The following is a 6,000-nucleotide window of genomic DNA, read 5'->3' on the forward strand; positions in this document are numbered from 1 at the left end:
TTATAGAGAGCAGCAAAAGACAATAAGGGAAGGTTAGAAAAAGAGTAAAATTGATAGAAAAAGATAGAAGAAGAAAAGGACAAACAGTAAAATTAAACACACACACATGTATAGAGAAGGAAAGATCTATTAGGAAGAACAAGTTAAGAGATTTTTTCTACTCGTGTTGTCATCATCATCACCTACTTCAAAGACATTCATCATGAGCCAATCCTTTGTGGATCATCACCCAATCCTTGAATGAAAGGAATTCTCATGACAGTGGTCCCAGAGAGAGATGTTTGGATGTCACAGGACCATCCTTGGCTACGAATGGAAATCCATCAAATCAAGGCTATATATAAGTTTCTAATAATTGTGAAAATAGAGATGCAATCGCTTGAAGAATATAACTTTCGTGGGTGTGTTAATTTCAAGGTCAATTCGTATAATCGTAGGCACCTCGAAGCATTTGAGAGAGAGAGAGAGAGAGAGAGAGAGAGAGAGAGAGAGAGAGAGGGAGTCGCTGGATGATCTTGAAATAGATTTTTGATTGCATTATACACGATGATTTTTCATATCATGATTGGAAAGCCAGTAGTATCATGGTTTTTCATATCATTATACACGATTGGGAAGCCATTATAGACGTAGAATAGTTACATAATTCTCGACATGCAGATCCAGGGCACATAATCCGAAAGCTGGTCCGTGTTCAAGATGAGGCGATTCGTTGAATCCTACGGGCGATGGGCTGGGTCTCCGCCTCCTCCTCCTGTGACTTTGTGCACAGTATTTTTCACTGCATCGCCGGCCTGCGAGTAAGGGATCGAACATTTTATAACGACACTGCCCAGCTTAACAGGAAAGCAAGCTAGTGGCTTACATAGCTCTGAGTTTTGATCAGACGAGCTCGGACGGGTTGTACGTCAAATTATAACAAGAAAAAGAAAGAGATGAAGGGGATATTGCAGATTCACGAGTGATGAGGGTGAGTGGAGCGTTTTAATCTTGAATATAGCGATTCATGTATACCTGGTGGAGGGCGTTGCCAGCACGGTCTTTACCCTCCATGACCTTCTTCTGGGCGGCCTGCGCTGCCGCGCCAGCCTTCTCCTTCATGGTCTGGCCCATCCCCCGGTGTTATAAGCGCCGCAGCCCCAGCCCCAGCCACAGCCACCACACAATACACAGTAACGTTAGTATTAACGTAGCAAGTAATTAAAAACAGGAGGTATCGAATTGATTAACGCTATCAGCGGATCGTCCCAAAGTAGCTGCAATTGCTTAATATTATATAAGCTTGTACTACCTGGGCGTTGTGCTGCCCCTCGCGGCCCGGCGCATTCTCCTGCCCGAATTGCTTCGTCTCCAGCTCCGCCTTGTGAGCTGCCGCGTCGCTCGCCTGCTGCTGATGATCAGCCATCGCACTAATTCTATAAGCTAATTTCTTGGTTCGCTTTACAAAGAGCGTTAATTTGAGGAGGGTTGAAGTACTGCGGATGCTGGCTGTGCTTCTTGTCTTGTATATTTGCAGATGATCAGTAATCAGCTTCGATAATTATCTCAGATAAGCTGTTGTCATGTGTGTGTGTATATATATAGAGAGATACATTGGCTCTCTTATAGGCCCGCGCGGGGTCTGTGTTTTGGGGGGTGGTGGGTGCTCCAATATTATACGTGTCCTTCAGCATAGCAACCAATCTCTGCTGCGTGACACGTTTACTTGGCAGGTACATTGAGAGGGGGTGGTGGGTGCCACTTGGCAGGCGCTGGTTGTGCCTCCTCGCGAATTCAACTGCGTGTTCTCAGCCCTGGTACAAGTTCATCTGAAGTGTGACAACTCATCAGAAAGAGTCGAGCAATCACAGTCGAGACTGCGATTCCACCCACGCTTTATATGACGGTAAAAAATACTCCTTTATGAACACAGATTTTATGATTTTGTAACCTTTCTTGAATGATCCAACCATTTCCTAGTTCGATTTTTGTACACAGCTGCTCCTATTAGTATGAATAAGGAATGCTTACGGTACCTTAAAAGGCGCATTTCATGGCTCAGCGCTACCATCTCTAGTACTTCTTGAGTTTCTCATGGACAATGGTAAATTAAAAGGTTTTAGAGCTAGCACTAACCCCCCTTCAAATTGTAATGACGTCTTCATTAACCAGTGTTCCTCGAGTGTCAAAGAGTGCATAGACAATCCAAACTGCCCATCACTTCTTTGCCTCCATAACCATGATATCAAAAATGCTTTTGTAGCATCCAATATCCCCAATTGATTCTTCATTCATAGATACTTTCTCTCATAATAGCATAAGCTTAGCATTGATATTTTGATCAAACTCTACTCTATTGGACCAAGCTTGTGCTTGCTTCCATAGAGCTTCGGCTTCCTTATAGTGCCAAAAGAGGAATAATATGTGTTCTTGCTCTCAACTTTCATGTGATTCTTGAACTCCTCTTCTAGGAATGAAGTGCTACATTAGAATAGCGGTGGATCTTTGACTTGTTGCTCACCCAACTTCAATCTAGAGGGAGAAAAACACAAATTTCATCATCCCATGATGTGACCCTTAACAACTTCATGCATTTGCAATCTGGGATTATCCACCAACCCCCCATGATTGGTATATATTTTATCAAACCTCCTTACTCTCCAAGTCTCCCCTACATGCCAATTATACTCAGAGAAATATATTATTATTATTAAGCACCACAATAATATCAATTAGTTTCTTAGATCTTGCCAAATTATCATAGTTTTTCAGTTCCTATACCAACATACTTTCTTTATCATTTGAGCAACTGCTCTCATTTAACATCATTCTTGAGTCTCATCAAGGAATGTTGTATTTTTCCCCCTAATAATATTCCCTAAAATTCACCTATATCTTTGTTCATTTGACTAACTTGTAGATTTTTTGTTGTCTAACTTATGTGTTAGTGCCTATAGCATCAACAAAATTTTAATGAAAAGCTAGTTAGGAAATATAACTATTTTCATTGGATTTCCAAAAGCAAATGCTACATGTGATGCGATTCACAAATTAATCATAACTTTTTCAACCATGATGTCATCTTTGTGGAAGATGTTGTGTAGCCTTCACTTTCATGTAGCAAGGCAAAACTTTTGATCATACATCATGCCATTTGCAACATTGGAGATCTGTTATTTCCCTTAGTGACACCATTTTCTTAAGGTGTATACAACAATATACATTGATATTTTTCCTAATGATCCTAACTAACTCTTAGCCATAGATTGGTGTTTTATACCCCTCTACATTTATTAGGACATATAATCTCCCCTTGATCAAATTGAAGAGTGCCTAGTTTAGATCGCAACAACTCTTTAGTTCTACATAAATATTATTTAAAGCACAAAGAACACTTTGAACTTGGGACTTTTTAAAGGATATGCCTATGCAACTCTATCAAGATCCAAATAGTAAGCAAAAATATCGTAGAGGAAATTTGAATCTCCAATCTTTGTGATAAAACTTTACTCCTCACACCCTCACTCCAAGAATGAGCTCCCATAGGCATGGCTCTAATAGTAGTTGAGAGGGAAGCAATGGTGGGATACTAGGTAGAAGCTACTGAGTAAAAGATGATAGAGAGAGAGAGAGAAGTACACAAGATTTTAGTCAGTACAATAAATGGTAACCTTGTTCTTTATTAACTTCAGTTGCACATGCTTGTACACTACAACAAAAAGGCTTCATAGACGCGCTTGTAGATTCAATATTTGAATTGTGTTTAAAAATGTCGGGTGCATTTATTATAGTGTCTACTGGCGCGTCTAAAATTTCGCGTCTACAAGCGCGCTTATAGTGAAAACTACACGCGCATATAGACGCGCTTATTGACGTGCATATTGACACACTCCGTAAATATATAATCATATTTATAAATAAGTAGATATATTCATATTCTGCATCTATACATGCATGTAACTGCGCGTCTAAAAGATATGTACTCTATAATTTTTTGACAATAATAGACGCGCATTTTTCCTGCAATTTAGACGCGCGGATAGATGCGCAAAACAGAGGTATGAAAAAAAAAAGCCACATGCTCTCTGGTTTTCTTTCCCCCCATCAACATCAAATTGTATGCTTAGGAAAAACAGAGAAAGATTATTATACTGAAAGCAAAAGAATGTGGAGAGCCAAAGTCCATATATTGATAATAACACATGATGAGCGTACTATGATGAAACATTTGTATAGATTTCGAAGATTTTTGTACTGAAAACAAAACAATGTATATAGAACACGAAATTTCATATATATATATATATATATATATATATATATATATATATATATATATATATATATATATATATATATATATATATATATGAAACATTTTTACATGACGAGTTCTAGTACTTGTGACCTCAAGCATGGTCATGGTCGCAAGCACTAGCTGAAAGTAATACATATCAAAAATGAAAACTACAAGCCAAGGGGAGACATGCATACATGGGGCTCCTCTACATCTCCTCAGAAGAGACATCATCGTTGCTACCACCACCGCTGTCGGTACCGGTGCCGCTGCCGCCACCGCTACTGCTAGTCCCCCCTTCAATATCCTCAACTGCATCAGGGTTTGCCTACACAAAGGATTAAAGTATATAAATACCATTACAAACAATAAATTAGAGTTACCTATACTTTTCATGTAAAAAATAAAACATACCTCTTCTGGCTGTGGAATCCTCATGGCACGATTATATTGCTCCTTCCTGATCAGTCCCTCCTCTAGAGATGCTGCCAAGTGGATGTTCGGTTATGACCTCGATGGTAGCCTACCTCTCTAGGAGTACACATCCTACCAACGATATGATATTACAAAATAATTTTAACATACAACGTCGTTTCCATCTGGATACGTTGCGCCTCTGCATGCTGATGACTTGTCATTTTCTCTACTGCTCTCTTCTTAGTCTCTTTCCACTCCCTATGGTGGCAATTGGGTGGTTGGCCATATCCAAGGCGCCCCTGCTCTTGTCTCCGCAATGACTCCTTGGCGCGTGTCATAAGGTGAGACCTCTTGCTATGAAGTGCGTCTCTCACCTTTGACCGTCCCCAATCATCTGAGAATTGTGAATTCTCGAGAATAGGGTACCTTCTATGTACTGCCCGCAGCGCCTCTTGCCACAAACCATTTTTTTGGTGCTTGAAGGGAATCATACAATCTTTGTATGTGGCATGCACGACGCTCCTCAAGTAGGCTATCACTTCCCTCCCCTGAGGGTTATGCAAGATACCACCAACATCTATGACAGAGTAGTACATTTGTGGAGGCTCACCTCTCTCATTTCCCGGTGACAGTGATCGAGAGCCACCTCCTAGGCAACCCCCACAAAGCCCTCGACCTCCTCGTCCTCCCACATGACTCTCCCTCCTCCCTCGATGGACACTACCCTCTACCTCACTCGATGCACTGCTTCTGCAGATGCACGTGCTTCGGCTAATCCATGTACTTCAGCTGATCTATGTGCATCAGTTGATCCGTGTATATGCATAGTGCGTGGAGTAACTGTTAGTAGAGGTGTACCAAGGTTTGGTGTGCCAAGGTTTGGTGTTTGTGCAGCAGTGCTAGGCAAAGATGTGATAGGTGTCCTAGACATAACACTAAAAACCTCCTCTGCAGTGGGAGGGCAACCAAGATAACTGGTCATCTCCCCCATGAATTGCTCCTTGTTCAGAAAACCTCCAAAAAAACTACTAACACCTCTAGAAAACTCTGCTAAGGTGTTATTCATGCGTTCCAACTCAGGATCAGTGCTAGAAGATCTAGGATTTCACATCTACACAAGCAACTCAGGATCAGTGTTGGAAGATCCAGGATTCCACATCTACACAAGCAACTCAGGATCAGTGCTGGAAGATCCATGATTCCACATCTACACAAGCAAAAATCCATTACTACCCTGTGCAGATAAAACATATTACACGTTGCGTCTATACCTGCATATCCGTGTCTGTCAGCATGTCTATACCCGC

General features: G+C 41.0%; 1 long non-coding RNA gene across 1 annotated transcript; it reads right to left on the reverse strand.

Annotated features, from left to right (window-relative positions):
• Positions 1–510: 510 nt before the first annotated feature.
• Positions 511–1,567, reverse strand: LOC148036596 (uncharacterized). Its single transcript, XR_015691027.1, has 3 exons — positions 1,292–1,567; positions 1,015–1,104; positions 511–794 (listed from the first exon to the last, which is right to left on the reverse strand). It is a non-coding gene; the product is annotated as an uncharacterized LOC148036596 (long non-coding RNA).
• Positions 1,568–6,000: the final 4,433 nt, after the last annotated feature.

The sequence above is a fragment of the Lygodium microphyllum genome, chromosome 5 (assembly GCF_053477565.2).
Source record: "Lygodium microphyllum isolate KBCC chromosome 5, Lygodium_microphyllum_v1.1.10, whole genome shotgun sequence".
NCBI lineage: Eukaryota > Viridiplantae > Streptophyta > Polypodiopsida > Schizaeales > Lygodiaceae > Lygodium > Lygodium microphyllum.